General features: G+C 39.2%; 1 long non-coding RNA gene and 1 pseudogene across 2 annotated transcripts; both read left to right on the top strand.

Moving 5' to 3' along the window:
• Positions 1-814: 814 nt before the first annotated feature.
• On the top strand, positions 815-5,389 carry LOC147524317 (uncharacterized; annotated as a pseudogene).
• An 8,059-nt stretch (positions 5,390-13,448) lies between these two features.
• Positions 13,449-18,907, top strand: LOC147524316 (uncharacterized). 2 transcript variants are annotated; one of them, XR_015196929.1, is made up of 3 exons: positions 13,449-13,745; positions 18,519-18,704; positions 18,825-18,907. It is a non-coding gene; the product is annotated as an uncharacterized LOC147524316 (long non-coding RNA). The 2 variants fall into 2 exon arrangements; XR_015196930.1 differs by lacking the exon at positions 13,449-13,745 and adding an exon at positions 16,267-16,353.
• The last annotated feature ends 704 nt before the right edge of the window (positions 18,908-19,611 follow it).

Raw genomic sequence — 19,611 nt, 5'->3', positions numbered from 1 at the left:
TATAAAAATAACTCTAACCCCAATTTGTCGTCACTATTTTTCTATGCATTTTTAAAATAAACTAAAATACATTTATGAATTATAGTGACGCTAAAACCACAAACTGACGCCTACATGCTGTCACTTCCTTTCTGACGCCACTTTGGCGTCACAAAACCAAAAAAACCCCTGTCACAAAAACACTGTTATGGTGTGGTGGTTAGAAACACAATGAGAGAAACCGAACACTAAACAGGGAAGAAATTCTTACCTTGCCAAGGTGAACAGCAGATCGGCAAAAGTACAGGTCCAAGGTCCCAGCTATGTTGGCTTCAGCCTTATCAACAGGAAGACGCGCAGCTTCTAGAACTCCAAGCGCAATATCGACATCTTTAACAGAGTGCTTGTTGGTAACGGGTAGTTCATCAGTTCGTCCCTAACGCCTCATCTCCACAATCATCTCCCTCTCAGGGGAATATGGAGATCTTGGTGAAAAGGAAATGTCTTCACTCACGCCCCTCCTATCACTGGATCGAGGAGGAGGGAGAGAGGCGATTCTACATAAGAGTGGTTTCAAAGCAATACCCTTCCCTTAAGCATTATTAGGGAGGGGAGGGTCAACAGTCAGAAGGACTTTATCACTAGTTTGTTTAGAACATGTAGAAGGAACTGGAACTGGTGGAGGTACAACTATATTCATACAAAGCTTAACAGGTGGGGGAATACTAGCAGGAACCTTAAAAAGCGTATCTTCACTAACAGAGAGAAGGCGAAACTTCATTTTCTTACCAGAGGGGGCAACATCAGAAGTAGTATCAGATCTCTTCAATTTAGAATGGCTAGATACACGCAATCCCCTTTTAAAATTGTTGGCCTCCAGCAGTTCATGAGGCTATTTAGGGCCCTTCCCGCTAGTGATCACACAATCATCACTGACAGCAGGTTCCTGAACTGAACCCGACGTCGCAGCATCACTGGAGACGGCCTCCGAACTTTCCTCCTTGTGGTTTCCTCTTCTTCTAGTAATCAAAGAAGATTCATCCTGAACTAGAGGAGGAAGAAGTCTGGCATCCTAATCAATAGGAGGAGGAAGTGTTGTGAGCCCAGAATTCACAGTATTTATCCCAAAGGGGGAAGAGCCAAGAACAAGTTGCAGCAATTCTTCAGTAGACATGTTGAAATATTCAAAAAGACTGGTGGGATCAGGAACTATCACCCAAGGCATCCTCTGTTCCTTGGGGATCTCCTTGATAATGTCCACTGTAGCAGCATCAGTTACAGTTAGTTGATTCCAGGGGGAAGAGTCATCTAAGGAATAATAGTAAAAGATATTCAGACAAAAGACTCTTATATCAAGTTATAAAGTACCTGAGTAGGAAGACTTACTAGTTGGAGCATGGGTGTGTTTTCTGGGAACATGAATTCCCATTGGCTCACCATTATCATCGAAGGGGCGAATGTCCCAAGCATCACCCAACACACGAAGGTGGTGATCAGCCCAGCCTTCGTCACTCAGCTTCCCCTCAAAAAAGATGATTGGAGAATTCTTGTCTCTGGTCATGAGGTAATAGTACGATTGGTCTCAAATACGCCGGACCTCATAAAAGTAATCGAACACCCAACGGTTGAGAGCAAATCCATGTATCTTGGCGAGAAGGGCAGAGTACACAATAGTTTTGTAAAACAGGGGTGCTGCATGACCAAGAGGAAGATTGAAGTGAATCAGACACTCTCGTAGCAATGGGTGAAGGGGAAGAGTGAGTCCGGCCCTAAGCTGACCAATGGTGATGAGCGCCACCTCTTTGTAGGCTAACTCATCAGATAACCTCCCCCACTCCAAGCCAATATCTTCAAGGATGTGAAATTTCGCACGGATCAGTTCCAGGGAGGAAAGATCTCCGAAGTTTACAAGTGACTAATTGGGATTCATGATCGAGAAAGATGAAAAGTTTCAAGCTTTGGTTAAACCCTAACGGGAGATCAAAATGTTCAGTATATAGAAAAAAGTAGTAGAAGCGATAATGAAAGTTCTCTCACCAGATCTCTTATATACAAATAAGATGGACGGTTAGGATGAGCCCAGGTGGTGCGTAGGATAGAACTGCCATCATTACCTTTTTCAGGAAACGGCGTGTCTGTTCGAGCCGTCTTTTTAGAGCCTTAATTAGTTGGGTATGTCAGCAATTCCCAACAACAATTTTGGAAAAGGATTCTCTCACCAAAAGCAACGTCGCTTCAAGTGCCCACGTGCTAGATGGCACGAGAGGGGGCATCTATAGGGGGGATTTCTCGTCACTGAATAGACGACACGTGTATGGGAAATAACACTACTACAGAATGACACATATACCACGGTCAATAAGAACGTTTATACCACGGTTCTTCCAAAAACCGTGGGAAATACTTATATACCACGGTGGAAATTTCTTTGGTCATTGGTTTACTAGTATATGCCACAGTTACATGAAAACCGTGGGATAAGTTGGGCCATATACCATGGTTAGTTTTTTTTTCAGCATGAGAGTACCCCACATCCCCACTACCTTAAACATAAACAGTGGTATATAAATTTTCCACTTTCTACCGTGGTTTATGACTTTATGCCAAATAGTCAAATACACGGAAAAAAAAATACACAGTACGAAACTCATTCAAATTGGATTCCCGCTATTCTCTCGGTCTCTCCCCACAACTTTTACAGTTCTACGACTCTTAGGATTCCCCAAGAATAAAGGTGAAAAACCCACCGTCCACTACAGACGTCCGTGGTCTTCTTCTCTCTCTCGCTCAAATTGTGTTACCTCAAATTGCAAAGAAGAGAGAGAGAGAGAGAGAGAGAGAGAGAGAGAGAGGAGAGAGAGGGAGATTGAAGGGAGAGAAGGGGATTGGAAGCTGAAGTCACAAACAAAAACTACGATTCGTGATCCTTTTGCAACCGTTGTAAGCAACCTCGAATTCTAGTCGACAACAAAACCCCTGCTGATTTGAAATGGCTACCTCGCATTGGTGATTGGATCTGCTCAGGTGACACATCATTCATCCTTACCTTAATATATAATCGAATGAGATGCTATGTCTAGTTCATGTTGTTGTTGTTTTACTTATCAATTTTTGGGAACTTGTAAACAATTGGGTTGAGTGGTGTGTGTGTTTTTTTGTGGTTTGGGTGTGCGTATTTCTGGCTGGATGTGCGTTGTTGGGTTTGTTTTTTCCAATGGGATCAATAGGTTGCAGTAACAACAATTATGCATCAAGAGAAAAGTGCAAAAGTCGCGGTCAACCCAAGGAGGTAGCAAAGAATGCCCGCAATTGCAATGCCCGGAGTTTCTCTTCAATCTTATGCACATTATTTTGCCGGGGCACAAGGAGCACCGTGGGAGGATTAAGGATGAATATGGGAATGGCACCTAATTCTGCTTTTCAGCAGTCACTTCCATTGAATTCTACTTGGTTGCTTGGAGTGCCGATTGGTATGGACTTCAAACCGGTGCTACCCGCCGTTAGGTGGTGGAAGCAGATGGTTCAGGATTTTCTCATATAAACAATACTAATTCGCTTGCGATTCCTAGCGGATGGCGCACTGGCGATTGGATATGCAATTGTGGTCTCCACAACTATTCCTCTCGTGGAGAGGTAATATTTTCCACATAAACGTATTAGAATTATAAACAACACTTGTTCATCTTATTCCAAGTTGTACCAAATTCCACAAGGTGCTCTCTTCATATTTATATTTTCTTATACCATCTTGTTATTTTGGCCAGTTTAAAAAATGCAATGCTTCTTTACCGTCCGTACAACTTTCCATGGTGAACACAAAATGCCACAGAATGTTTCCAAGTAAGTGCAATACATCCCATTCTTTTTCTGTCTCTTATGTTTTTTTTTTTAATGATATTTCTAGTTTTATATCACAAAACTATTGTGTAGATACCTGAATGAAACCACTATACTTCCAATATACAATTCTCTCATGGAATTTATTTATATTGTTTTTTCCTGTTGTAAAGGTCATGGGACAAAGCGATTGGCATCAGAGGAATTTTATGGTGAAGGGGAAAACAAGAGGTTGAATGAAGGAGATATAAACAATAATTTTCTGGTATGTAGTGTACAAGATAATAATTTACCAATGCACGTTAAACTATATATTGTGGAATTAGACTGTTTCTCTTACATACTTTATTTCTGGAAGTATAAACAAATCAACAACCTTCATACCGTGGGCTATGAGCATATTGGGGCCCCGAATGATCGACATCCGACCTTACCCATACCGCAAATGGAAGCTCCATAACACCTTGAACTCACAAGGTCTAGTGCGCTTACCACAGCTCACACCTGTGCCTACACTTCTTGGAAAAGGGTAATACTGGTTTTCTGTTTCTTTGTTTTTGGCTTTTCACTCATTTTTTACCAATCAACACAGTAAAAGAAACAAACATCTAGGAATATCTTTTTTCACTTTTTATTTTCTGCAACCAATTTATTGGACGTGCTATCCAAAGAGTAATTATAAAGATTTTAACTCGATCAATACTTTAACTTTTAAGTTTGTGGGAGCCACAGAAAGTTATGCTCATCTATCTTACTGCTTTTATATCTAATTGCATTAAGTTTATTCAAATTCAATGGATGTAGTAAAAGGTGGTGACATCATTAGTAGAATGGATATGACTCATGAGTCTGTGAGGCTCTCTAGGAGCAATCATGAACTTCAATCGCCCAAATAAGCCATCTGAAGGCTACTATATGTACCGGGTTTATGTTTTTAGGGATAAATGCTATATTTTCGGATGGTTCTCTTTTAGTCGGAAAGGTGGGCTTAGGTTATTTGAAATTGTTGTTAGTTTGTCACTTGCTTATATGAGAACTTCGCACCTTTTAGTATCAGAAAGGAGTCGCTAGCTCACTGCTTTAAACTCCGCCAATGAAACTTTTTGGCTTTATGTTAACTTGGATTACCAATTATCAGCACCACAGTTCCACAAACAACACCATAATTAAGGAGAAGAAAATCAATCAAATGTGAAGGAATAAGTACATGCGAGTCCTGAGAAGTTAGCTGTAGAGGATCTAAATGTTGTCAATAATCAATAGTCTTACCACATTACTGATAGCTAAATCTCTTGCTTGATTATTACATGTCTTGCGTAACCGGCTCAAAAATAATCGTTCAATCATTTGAATTACCTAGGCTCCAGTGTTGGAGTGTATGAAACAATTTCCATTATGCAGCCTTCCTAATTTGTTAAAGTTTTACACAATTATATTGTTTGTAGACTCATATAGAAGAAGTGTGATAGGTATTTTACGTTTAATTTCTAAATCGTAATGCGGGCATGTATATTTCAAAATTTTGATTTTGTGATGCATCTTTTCTCTGTGTTAGAGCAAAGCAATGGCGTGATGGAGATTGGATGTGCACAAACTGCAGCAACCACAACTATGCATCGATCACGGTCGCAGTGCAATAGGTATGTGTCCGTTCTTCTCTATTTGTCCTCTGGGTCTCTACAACTAAGTTACTCTGTCATCTCTCCATGACTCCATGATTATCTGAGGTTTTGTCAAGGGAAAATGTCTGCCTCTAGCAAAGTTGAATGTTACATGTTGTTCTCTCAAACTCATAGATCGAATCTCTACTAACTTATATATGATATGTAAGGTCGCTTTGTAAGCCGAGGACAAAACTTATTGTCCTTTGTCAGCTCTGTGTTTCTGAAAAAGGAAAACCCCCGCTTCTAAGTTTTCTTAAAATGCTCCAATAAGCGCATACACAAATTTCATGCTACGTGGTAAAAATATATACTTCTCCATCCTGATAAACTCGCCATGAATATGGCGGATGAAGTTATGGCGACGTAAAAATACTCACCGACCAAAAAATACATTGAGATTTTCCGAAGAAATCTTTACTTTTCCAATCAAAGTCAAGCTAAACTTTTGGTTCAAGATCAACCTCTGGATTTACCATCAATATCACATCATGTTCGTGGATTGTGCCCGACCGAGCCATAGTTTTGTATGTTTTATGCTTTCTAAGTATGTGTTCTTTTCAAATATTTATTCCTAAATCTTTTGGTTCCTTCCCAGTTCCCTCTAGATTACAATTACAATTTTGAATTAGGTAGTAGCTTATTGTTTAATGCATTCCACTCTGCAGGTGTAAGATCGAGAAAGATGCAAATAATCAATCTGTTAGTGTTGTGCTTTGACTCATCCGGATAACAAATTTAGAACTGAAGGAGACATACACGCAAAGATGAACTTGACGGTGTTCGACTTCGATATTATTTAGTTCATCCAGAAAATGGGGTGTTTCAAATGGGCGAAATGAGGATGAGTTTTAGCTATGTTCGGACCCTCCAAATTTAATTTATGAGTCTTACCTTTTAATTTATGAAAAGGAATTTGAAGTTTGTTTTCTTAGTGCACTCTAAAAAATTAATGGAAGTTTTTTTTTTATTATTATTATCTTTTTGCAATGTTTGATAGTTTATTAAACATTTTGGAATTTGTTGGGAAGATGGAAATGTTGTATGTAGACAAAAGTCGGTAAATTTTGTTATGCGTGTTCGCTTTTTAAGTGGAAGACTGTTACTAGCATTATTATTAAAAAAAAAAAAATAAAATATATATATATATATATATATATATATATATATATATATATATATATACCATGGTTTGGCATAAACCGTAGTGTTTAGTATAACTATATACCACGGTATTATAACACATACACTAATATAAACCACGGTTTCAATAGCTTATATGCCACGGTTTTGTTGACAATCGTGGTATATAATGGGCATACAAACCACGGTTCTTTGAAAAAACCGTGGTATCCGTTAAACATATATACCACAGTTTTGCTATTATTATATACCACACCACCTATTGTCACGGTTGTATAACAGTGGTAAATATATTTATACCACACTTAAAAACATTGGTATAAGTGTCATTCTGTAGTAGTGTAACCTAAAACTATAGATGTCTAGAATGAGATGAGGACCATCGGATCAGTTCTATGAATAAGTAATCTCGTGCTTATCACGAGTGTTTAGTGGACATGTGTCAGGCACATGACTGACCGCCTTCAAACATAACAGTTACCCCAATCGTTAGGAACTGATGTAGACAGTTCCTGAACAGAAGGAAACTGAAGATGGTGATCTTTGATGATAAGGAAGGAATCGTGAAAACATATCTTAGGAGTTACATTTTAGATATAATCTTCCCATACACAATGGGACATTATTACCAACAAGGAAACTTACCTCTCATAAGATATGGTCTAGATTCAGACTTCCATAAAAAGAGGAATCCTAATAAGAAGGCAGGAGTCCAAAGATGGAAGGGAACTCACAAGCAGTGAGGACAGCCCTAACCCTAGGACTCTCATCGCCCTTCCTATATAAACAATGGGGATTCACTCTTAGGAACTACGCAAAATAGGGTTTGATTCTCCAATAGAACAAAGGAGATATGTAGGCAACCGTCAGACGGTTCAACCCTGAACTTACCATCATCTCATCCCTTCTTTGTTCAGCAAAGGCTTCTAGATCACAAGGCACAAAGGAAGATCAGGGGATCGGATACCCAGAAATTCCCTTACAGTGGAGTCTCTAAGATTATAACATTGGCGATGTTCATGTAGAAACCAATGTCGGCTACTGTAGGAACCGTTATGGTTGCACCGAATGATTTACTACGAACCGCAAAGCACCACGCGCAGCTGAATAAAGGGTGTCTCTCACGGTTTGGTTAGAAATTCATACCTTTAGATCGACTAAGATAACTCTGAGAATATTAGATATATGAATCAGCAACCTCTTGATCTTCTGTTGTATTCCTATCCTTAGATTGGACGTTGTGTGGGCCGTCTACCAACCCTTTCTTTCTCTCTTTCCTTGCCTCTCTTTTCCAATCAAAAATGAAATAATGAATAGTGAATTTGGCCAGGAGAGAAGGGTTTCTATTTATAGGCTACAACAGGGACCATGAGGAGAAATTAGGGTTGGGCCTCCTGACGGGCTTGGGCTTCCCATGTTCGCCCAGAACACACGGCCCAAGTTCGTCAACAAATGGCTTATTCCACTAAAGGCCATTGTTGCACTACCGCCCTAATCCCAAATTACGTGTTACGTTTATGGGCTCTATATTATATGCTTGTTGATTTTCCCGTGTTTAAGATATCGAATGCCTGTTGATTAAGTCAAGTTACTGACAACTACATTAATCAACTTCTTATCCATGAGTAGTACCACTCAACCTCATTGTCATGTCGGATTAAATCCACCCGCAGGGTTTACATGACAATCCTTATGAGCTCCTCAAGGGGACATCATCAGCCCGACTTCCTGCAGGTCACAGATTCCTTCTATAATCAAAAGCACACCTTACATACAATGTCATTACCCAATCCATCAAGTTTGTTGATTCATAAATGAATCTTACTCATTGATGATTTAAAACAATGTACAATGCACATAAGTGCTCGTTATTATATCCGGATTAAGAGGACAAACATCCATAATAACAGAGGTATTTGTTCTCTTATATAGTCAGTATAAAGAGAAACAACCTCACTTGGTCCTATTCAATACACACAAAGTATACTAGTGTAATCCTGTAGTCAAGATAGACTAATACCAGATTATACTACAACCGTATCAATGGTTTGTCCAAATCCATCTAGGTTGTGAACGTTTACTTATACTTTTATAAGGTATTGATGATATGATCTTCTGTGTGTCACCACACACCATATCATCTACAACAACATAAAGTATTAGACACATGAATATAACTAATAACATGCATAACATTTGCCCATATGATTCTCATTCAAAATATACAAAATTAGAGTTAATACAAAAGCAATGCTTTTAGTATATAACCCTATCAGGCTACACCTTGACACTCAAGGATGTAAGACATGTCCCTGACATTCGGTTAAGCCTAATTTCTACTGGAAAGTTAGATGATGATAGTTTCTAGAGCTTGGTTGGCAATGGGGTATGGAAACTAAGCAAAGGTTCCTTTATTGTAGCCAGAAGAAAGAAGAGTTGCTCGATTTACAAGACAAAAGATAGTTTGTGTATAGCAGAGTTGAATGCAACACAAGAAGAAGCTTCCACCGAACTATGGCATAAGAGACTGTGTTATATGGGAGAGAAAGGCATGGAAGTTCTTGCCAAGCAAAAGGCCTTGCCAAACATAAAAAGTACGCATTTAAATAGATGTACTCATTGTTTGGTTGGAAAGCAACACAGGGTGTCTTTCCAAAGATTCTCCTCTCACAGAAAGGAGAATATCCTTGAGCTAGTACACATAGATTTATGTGGTCCTATGAAAGTGAAGTCCCACGAGGGAACTTTGTACTTCTTGACTTTATTGATGATGCGTCAAGAAAGATATGGGCATGCATATAGTCTGAAGACCAAATATGAGGTTCTCAGTGTGTACAAGACTTTCCATAGTCTTTGAAGTGTATTAGTTTAGATAATGGGGGAAAGTACATTGGGTCGTTTGAAGAGTATTGCAAGAGTCATGGGATTCGTCATGAGCAGATAATTCCCAAGACATTACAGCACAATGGTATAGCCGAGAGGATGAACCATACTATTATAGAGAGGATGAGATGCATGTTGTCTCATTCTAAGTTACCAAGGAGTTACTGGGTAGAAGCAATGTGCACAGTCGTACATGTGATCAACCTATCACATTCGAAGCCTCTAAATAGTGATTATCTAGAGAGAGTATGGTTAGGTAGAGATGTTGATTATGGATACTTGAGAGAATTTGGGTGCAAAACATTTGTCATATTCCCAAGGATGAGAGATCCAAGCTTGATGACAAAGCCAACCAATGCATTTTTCTGGGTTATGGGGATGAGAAGTTTGGCTACAAACTTTATGATCCGATCAACAAGAAGGTAATCTGAAGTCGAGATGTTGTGTTCTTAAAATATCAAACAATAGTAGACTTTGAGAATGGTGAAAAGCTAGAAGCTTTCATTGATGATCTTGTTGACTTAGAACTAAAAGTTTCTACTGTGGAACGTGCAGAAGGCATTGAGAATGCAGAGAACCATGGGTTTGAAGCTCATGATGATTATCCTATTGCTCATGATGGGATTGAACCTACTGAGATAGAAGATGCAGATGAAGTGCATGAACCACCACCTGAGCAAGAAGAAGTGTATTCTCCTGAGCCATAAGAAAATGGGGTAAGGAGATCCGAGAGAGAAAGACAAGCTTCAACCAGGTATCCACTACATACGTATGTTTTACTATTTGATGGTGGAGAACCTATGTACTATCAAGAGGCTCTTGAAGTTACAAACAAAGAGAAGTGGTTGAAGGCCATACAAGATGAGATGGGGTCTTTGCATAAGAATCATACTTATAACTTAGTTGAGAAACCAAAAGGAAGAAAAGTTCTCAAGAATAAGTGGATCTTCAAAGTCAAGCATGAAGAGAATAATCCACATCCAAGGCACAAAGTTTGCCTTGTTGTGAAGGGATTCGTTCAAAGAAAAGGTATTGACTTTGATGAAATTTTATCTCCTGTAGTTAAGATGACTTTTATCAGGGTGGTATTGGGTTTGGCCACAAATATAAACTTGGAGGTTGAGCAACTAGATGTCAAGTTAGCTTTTTTCATGGAGATCTTGAGGAAGATGTCTACATAAACTAGCCAAAGGGTTTTGAGGTCAAAGGTAAGGAGTACTTGGTATGCAAACTAAGAAAGAGTTTGTATGGGTAGAAGCAGGCACCGAGACAGTGGTACATGAAATTTGAGTCCTTTATGGTGAAGCATGGCTACATGAAGTCCGCTTATGATCATTATGCGTTTGTTCAGAAATTTTCTAATGGGGATTTCATAGTGCTCTTGTTGTATGTGGACGATATGTTGATAGTTGGCCAAAACATCAATAAGATATCCAAGCTGAAGAAAGACTTGAGTAAGTCCTTTGAGATGAAGGATTTGGGTCAAGCAAAACAAATACTTGGTATGAGGATCACTCGTGACAGAAAGAGTGGGAAGTTGTGGTTTTCTCAAGAATGCTACATTGAGAAGGTGTTGAAGAGATTTAATATGGATCAAGCGAAACCAGTTAGTTGTCCACTTGGTGGCCAATTCCACATGACCAAAGATAAGTGTCCAAAGGGTGAGCATAAGCAGAATGAAATGCAAAAGATTATTTATGCATTCGCAGTGGGCAGGTTGATGTATTTAACGGTGTGTACAAGACCGGATATTGCTTTTGTCTTTGGTGTTGTAAGTCGATTTCTGTCAAATTCGGATAAAGAGCATTGGGAAGGTGTTAAGTGGATAATGAGATATCTCAAGGTTACTTCTAAGGCATGTTTGTGTTTTGATGGGAGTAAGACCTTGCTTGAAGGCTACACAGATGCATACATGGCAGGTGATGTTGACTCTATGAAGTCCACTTTCGGTTATCTATTTACTTTTGCAGGGGGAGTAGTTTCTTGGCAATCTAAGTTGCAAAAATGTGTTGCCCTCTCCACTACAGAAGACAAATATATTGCAGTCACTGAGTGTTGCAAAGAGATGATATGGATGAAGAGGTTTTTCAATGATCTAGGGCTAAAGCAGAACCAGTTTGTAGTTTTGTGTGACAGTCAGAGCTCCATCCATTTGAGCAAGAATCCGAGTTTTATTCTAGATCCAAGCACATACATGTGTGTTATCATTGGATTAGAGAAGTTCTTGAAGAGAAATAATTGTGCATTGAGAAGATCCATACCGACAAAACGGGTTGGATAAGATGACTAAAGTTTTACCGAAAGGTAAGTTTGATGTTTGTTGTGCTACCGCCGGAATAGTAGCACACACCTCCTGTTAATTCGGAAATGTTTGGAGTACCTCCCTCATGGCTCGGGAGGGGGAGATTGTTGGGTGTGAGTCCCTCACCATGTGGCATGAAGAAGTACTGTTTGTGTGAAGATTGGCTTTGCCCAAGGCGTGCTTGCGCCCTTGCCTGGAAAAAGAAGATAATTTTTTTTTCAACCTCTCATGAAACATATCTACTGAAAGTTTGGGAAAATTGGAAATAAAAGAGGGCGCGCACGCGCTCGAGTTGGTCTTGCCCAGAGCGCGCCCGCGCCCATGCCTATTCATACCGAGTTTTGATATTTCGCCAGAAAATCAAGATCGTGTTTTTACACTGATATTTCACCCCAATATAAATAGAAAAGTTTCGGATTTTGGAAAACCAAGTCTTAGAGAGAAACACAATTTTGAAAGCAACTAAAATTGAGAGAAATCCCTTGCAAAAAGAAAAAGTTTGTAAGGAGAGAGGAGTGATCTAGTAAGTTTGGAGAGACTTGAGAGGAGTGATTGTAATATTTTTTTCCACACTTATAAAAAGATTTGCTCTTGTAGAAGTAGGCATCATTAGCCGAACCACGTTACATCTTGTGTTGTGGTATGCTTTATTTTCTTTGCTTTATTATTACTGTTTGTGATAGTTGTTGATTGCTTAGGAAGTTGAGTTGGCTGTTGGTTGTAGTGAAAGTTTAGATTTTTATTAGAGTAGTAGATTGTCTAAGTGCAAGCTATCTTAGTGGGGATCGATTGGTATCGTTTTTCCAACACATTGGCACCCACCACCAACTGCTCCAACCATCAAATTCAATACCAATGGAGCAGCAAAGGGGAACCTCGGATCTGCAGGCCGGGGTTGCACCTTCAGAGATCACAATTAACAGTGATGGTGAAAATATACAGCATCTGCTGTGACAATGCACTTTATCTAAGGGCATCTACAGGTGATACATACAACATGGAAGTTGGAAGTTGACCATTGGAGCTTGTCCCAAAAGTTTTAGCTTCCCAAGAAGATTTGAACAAAAAAGTAGCACATCTAGCTTCCAGGTGTTGTGTATTTAGAGATGATTTTGAAGACATAGATCATGAATACCTTTCTCTAATGGTCGCTTAAGCCAATTTCAAGTAGCTCAGGCAATTTTCCTTTCCATATGATGTTGCCTATATATGAAGTTTCTTAAACGGACATGTCCGTTTACATGTTTTTTGAAAGCTTATGTAGTGTCGTCCGTTAAACAAGTTAATAAGTCATAAATTAAAAAGTTTTGAATGACACTGTATAAGCTTTCCAAGATATGCTGTTGTGCCGTGTCATTCTGGGAAACATGGAACTGATCCTGAATCGGAACAGTTCTGTCCCAGAGCGAGAACTTTGATAGTGGTGTAGATGATCTACTTAATCCAGAGCGTTATACAATCTGGAATATGAATATGAACACTCACATCTATCTAGAATATGTCGTCAGTTTTAAGAGGGCTTCCAAAAGTGATATCTTTAAAGTTTCAAGTACATCTAGTGGCGGCACATTTTATTTCCTTCTAGCACTGTGGATGATACTCCTAGACCCTCTATATGATGGATTGATTCGACCAATTCCATGATCTGTTTAATTTCATAGTTATATATTTGGTTCAATTATGCTTGACATGTGATTCAGTGGGCAAGCTTGTGACTTGCAGTCAATTATTGGAGGGGTGTAGGAATATCATTCCTTTATGGTTTTCTATTATGTTACATGTTTTGCTTTTTTAATTGTAAGTCTTGGATTAATAATACTGACTAGCTCTTTTCTTAAAGGACTTGGAAGTGGGAGTGAGAGCAAAGATGGGTTTCGGCTGTTATGATTTCTAATTCTTCTTAGGAGAAAATGCAGACAAATATGTCTCCTACTGATTCGGTTGGTTATGTTTCTTAAAAATATTGTTTTATTTTAATAATGTATTTTCCTTTTTGTGATGATCTGAGAAGTCCTATAATAGCTTTGCACACCTCTTCTCTTTGCCTTTTGTTGGTGGGACCGCATTTTTTGGTTTTATCAAGATATTGTTATTTTCAGTGATGTAAAAATGAGAGATATTAATCTACATTACATGGATGCTTTGTCTAGCGGATTAGCGGTTTGTATAGAGACATGCTTGATCTATGGAACTTGATTGCATAATCCACAGACATAGTAAGTTCTTAATTTTTATTTTTTTGGGGGGGGGGAGCGGAAAAAAACACGTCTTGGGAGGGAAAAAAAAACATTCTCAGCCATTTTCTTTTTCAAGCATCCACCTAATCCAACCTGCCTAATTTGATTCTCGTTGTGGTCATTTGCCTATCTCTTCTATGTCCCCTCGTCTTCGTTCATGACCACCGCCTAGCGCGGTATACTGCTTAGTTACCTTCGTTAGCAAAACGGCTCTAATAGCCATCCAGACAAAGATATATTTTGGTGAGTTCTCAAGCAGATTTCTAATTGCCCCTTTGTTAAACATTCTAGTGCCAAAGTTAGGTCGTTTCAACCGCTATATCTTGAATGTATGGCTAGGAATATGAAATTGCACCAACCGCCATTTGGTGCCCGGGTTCGTGTCTTTGGCGGCATCAAATTATTGTACACCTCGTGGGGATCTAAATATTTTAAGTTATCTTGAGTACCAGGATGATTATTAGTGACAAGTGCTATTGTTAGTTGAGAAGTGGGTCATAGCCCATGCCAAAAATGCTAAGTTGAAGCTGGATATATGCTATATGATTGAGTTGTAGACCAATAAAGGATGGTGGGTGGTATTGGTTTATGGGCTTTGTAGATGTGTGCTTTATTTAGAATATAACCCGTTCATTACTTCGTTGTCCCTGTGTGGATACTGAACTGAATTTTCTTGAAGTTCATTTGTGATTATCATGTGCAATATCTTTAAAGGTGCAAAAGTTGTCTTTGGTTGGACCGGAGTAATTTCAATGCAATTATGGAATGATGTTTGACATGATTTAAGCTGGATTTGAGCGCTACACTCCCATACATGCATAACAAGTACATGATTGGAGACATTTTAACATTAGGAAAAAGCTCATCTGTTGCATGTGCAACATGTGAAGGTTGATGTGTCGGTGTGGTTTCCGATAAAGAAAAGTGTCGGTGTGGTCTGTTTTTGTAACAGACTAGGGTATGCCCGTGCCTACGACTCGTGAGACCTCAACGTGCTGCTGCCACGCTATCCCGACAACTCGTTGTGCCTTCGGTGCAAGGCGTACGCATGCCGAAACGCTTGTCTTCGGCACGAAACAACACGTCGCGCCTTCGGCACGAAACAACTCGTCACGCCTTTGGCGCAAGGTGTATGTGCATCTTCGGCGCGAAACAACTTGTCGCGGCACAAAGCCAGCCCAATTGCCCGTGCCTACAACCCGTGAGACCTCAACGCGCCTGCCGCGCTACCCAGACAACTCGTTGTGCCTTCGACGCAAGGCGTATGCGTGCCGAAACACGTGTCTTCCGCACGAAACAACACGTCGCACCTTCGGCGCAAGGCCAGCCGCGCCTTCGGCACGAAACAACTCGTCACACCTTCGGCGCAAGGTGTATGTGCATCTTCGGCGCGAAACAACTCGTCACGGCGCAAGGCCAGCCCAATTGCCCATTATCCATAAGCCCAATAATATTAATTGGGTCAGCCAATTGTGCAGTACCATGTCAAATTTGGAGACCCAACAGTTTATAAGCCCAGTTTTTTGGCTGATTTTTGGATGCCTACCCCCACTATTACAATTTTTTTTTAATTGAGCCCATGTTCATGGTTCCAAGCCCATAAAAGATTCAACCCATAAAAATTTTGTCCAATGTTGACTTTTTTGTGTAGGGGTGGGTGAGGTGAGAAAAACTGTTTAACTCACCCCATAAAAGCTTTTTAATTCACCCTCCATGAGTTTTGAGTGGCTATGGTTAGGGGGTGTGTCGACCACGTCTCACCTTATGACGTGGAATCTGTCCTCCCACTCCTCCCTGTTTTGTTAGATAGATATACCATTTATGAAGCACCTTCTACCCCTTTCAAAATTACTGTCAAAGTCGTTCTTGTTTAGCTGATATTCCTTTGATCAAAGGGATGGGAAGAGCTTTGGTGGCCCATCGTGGGATTTCGGTTTCAACTGCCGCGTGCATATATGACAACTGCGTAATTGAAGATTATATGCATAGTGATGTATGCTATCTGGTGGCTGTAACATGTCTTAGGCACGTTCAAACACCTTGCCCCCCCCCCCCCCCTCCCCTTCCTTTTGAAGTAGTGTTACAATTGCTCGTATATGAGGAGTGTTTATCAGTTTTGTAGGTGTAGTGATTTATTTTATTTTATTTGATTTTTAAAAAAATTCTTTAAATTGTTACTGGAAATGTTTGTATAACTTTTACATCTGCTAAACAGATCTATAATTGCTGCACTTATCTTTGAGTTGGGAAGGTGGTCTCTCATCCAGATATGCCATGTGACAAAACCAATTTAGGACCCTAGGTAGCAGAGGTAATTGCTTCACTTTTCAAATAATTACTCCTACAAATTAGCTCGGTTAAAGTATGTTGTTTTGAGTTACCAAAGGAAGTTGCAAGGGTGGCAAGGTAGATCTCTCCCTTAAGGTGCTTGCGTTACTTAGATTAAAAGTACCGTGTCTATCTTATCGGTTTATTATTAGATGTGTCTGTTTACCATGCCACAAAGCATGATCTAGAGAATTGAAAAATGATCAGTAACTTGTGTGATGACTTGGAAGAGAATCATAATGTCGGTTGAGAACTGGGAAAGAATATAATTTGAAATATTATAGAGCATTGGGGTTTAGAAGGACGCATGAGTTTATGTTTGCTTGAGAGATTTGGTGGATTGTGTAGGTTGGTTAGTGGTCCAAAGTGTGGTTGTATAGGTGTGGCATTTGGTTTTGTCTTAAGGCATCACGCAAGTGATTACATCTAGTATGGAGAATGGTGAGTGTATTTGATTTTGGAAGGATATGTGGTTGGAGGAAAGACCATTGCCTTGGAGTTTCTGAGACTTTGCCATCTGTCTCATTAAGAATCACCCAATTTGTGGCTTTATGGGGTTAGATAAAAGACACCTTGGTTGGGATTTGAGGATTCATAATGCCATTTCGTAGTGGGATACGGTTAGTTATGGTTGCATTTTTTCTGTGAAGTTTGGTTACATTCCTTCTGCGAGACCAAACATGCATAGTTGTCGGTGAACTTTTGGAAAGAATGAGGGATTCTTTTGAATGCCTTTTAGTTTTGTGTTGTTTCCATCTACTAGAGTTCCACCAACCTAGCCCAATTTCGCCTTTTACTAGCTCTTATTTGGAAGTCCAAAGTTTCTTTACAAATATTTCCTTCATGAGCTACTCGACCAATTTCACACACTCCCAATACCCTTTACCCAGGTGCACTCATCTCACTATCCCATCCCAATGCACATGAAAATCAACAAAATTTACACCCTTAAACAATGATGCTGCACTTAATGAAGATTATTGACAACCGGATTAAGAGGAGCAGTTGATCTGCTCCTTTGTATGTGAAGTCATTAGCTTGGCAGATAATGTGAAGTCATTTCTTTGTGGGTAGCATAACATGGAACATTTCACCTTTTGCGATCTGGTGTGGTATGCTGTTGCAAAGGTATAGGAGGCATTTCTTGCGTTATCACACTGTATTTGGAGGAAGTGATCATTGGGTGTAAGGGAGGATATGCCATTTGGATGTGGAGTATAGGCGCGCCTCTTGGTTGGGTAGGGTGTACTGTGGCCTGTTATCTCTACTTTACTGACTATAAATCCAAAACAAAAATGTACAGAGGAGGAAAAAGTGTGTTTTAACGACTGCTACCCAGATGTGGTAATTATTATATAAATGAATCATATTCATGTAGTGATTGTAAGATATATGGTAGCTGTTGTTAACTCTAAAACTGTGGTTGGTAATCTTAAAAGAAAGAATGTCTTATCTCTTGCCTCTTGGAAACTTCTGAATGTGCTGCAAGAGTTGGTTTGTGTGATGACAGATTCTTGCATTACGTGCCGACATATTCGGTAGTGGGTGCCCACACTTTGGCCGAAACAGGTGGTTTAGATTTGAATGTAATTACTAGTGATGGAGTCCCAGTAGTGCCAAAGTCTTGGTTTGATCATGAACTTTTTATTCTTAATTTTATGGAACATAATATTTCGGTAGGAGGAAATATGGTGAGTGTATAGTTTGCATAATTTTCTTTTGCATCTTTTCATTCGGATTCTTTTTGAGATTTATTATGATACACACGTTTTTGTTTTTTCTAATATGTACCTCTATTGGCATTATTTTCAAGCCCATGTGTCTAATTCCACAAACTGGTTTCTGAGGTTCCATTCATACCCTTGTCACCGTCATTTTGCCCTCGACATCAGTAAGTTTTTTTTTTTTTCACGTCCTTGCGAAGTAAACTTTGTTTAGTTTGGAAAGTATACACGCTTTAGTTGAAGTGGTTCACAGAAATATGACATTTGTGAGACATTTTATAAATATGACATTTTGGATACGTGCTAGGAGTTTGTTAAAAAGTTGAGGATGTTTTCATAAGTATACATCTACCACAACTTATTGCTATATGCTTCTTAAGAAAAGTTTTCATGTTCTCACGAAAAAATTACACCTGATATGTAGGTCGGTGATTGTCATCAAACTCCACTTTCTGTGGATACATCTCAGGGGAAAAACTCAAGCATCAAGTTTGCTGGAAAGCTTCCTAAATCAGCTTGGATGCCTTTCTCCAAGTTATTTGCAGCAATTGAGGACAAAGTTCCTTACAGTTCCATGAAGTTAGTGTATCAGTTTTACGGCCAGTTTAGGGTAATATTACAACCTTGCCCGTATGCTTTTTGTCTTGTCTTTCTTTCCGTGTATGGGTTTGCTCTATGATTTGTTTATTTAGTTATTTATTTAATTTTACTGTCTTGAATTTGTTATCAGAGTAATAAGATAAGCAGAGATGAACTTGTTCATAGGATGAGATGGGCAATTGGGGATACATTGATGAGGGCTACAATAATTAGGGTGTGTTTGTTATGATGGAAACACTATGGAAAGGAAAGGAAAATAAGAGTGGTCCACCTTTTCCATAGTTTTTAAGGCGTTTGTTTATCTATGGAAAGGAAATGGGCTTTTCCATATGGAAACAAAATCATAGAAATGGAAAAGGTTTTGTGTCCTTAGCTAACCCCTAAAAATTTTGTGGAAAGGAAAGGAAAGGAAATAGATAGATAGGACTTACTACTAATACACCCATGACCCAACAATACAATTATTCCTTTCCATAGCTTTTGCAAACAAACATGATTATTCCTTTCCCCAGTTTTTACTTTCCTTTCTCTAGTTTACCAAACACATACCATTTAAAATTATTTCCTTTCCATTCCATTCTATAGTGGACCACCCATTTTATTTCCTTTCCTTTCCATGAGTTAAAATTTAACAAACACACCCTTAGTCTTCAGGCCAAGGTAAAAGGGCTTTCTTCTACTATACATGATTCATCTGCTTGTGTAAATTTTTATTTTCCTTAAATTCCTTTTGTTATTTTGGTTGGTAAAGTTTGTCTATGTACGCATAATTATAACTAGTCCATGGGCACGTGTATCACAAAGTGTTGTAGGGAGTAACCTAGCATGATATGAATTTGAGTATAGGATCAGTGCCCAAGCATCTTCTTCCAGCAGAAGAGTAAGAGATTTGGTTTTCTTCGTTGAAATAAAAGCAA

The sequence above is a fragment of the Coptis chinensis genome, chromosome 1 (genome assembly GCF_015680905.1).
Source record: "Coptis chinensis isolate HL-2020 chromosome 1, ASM1568090v1, whole genome shotgun sequence".
NCBI classification, from domain to species: Eukaryota; Viridiplantae; Streptophyta; class Magnoliopsida; order Ranunculales; family Ranunculaceae; genus Coptis; species Coptis chinensis.
The sequence above is the reverse complement of the archived record's forward strand: the minus strand, read 5'-3'. Positions and strand labels throughout refer to the sequence as shown.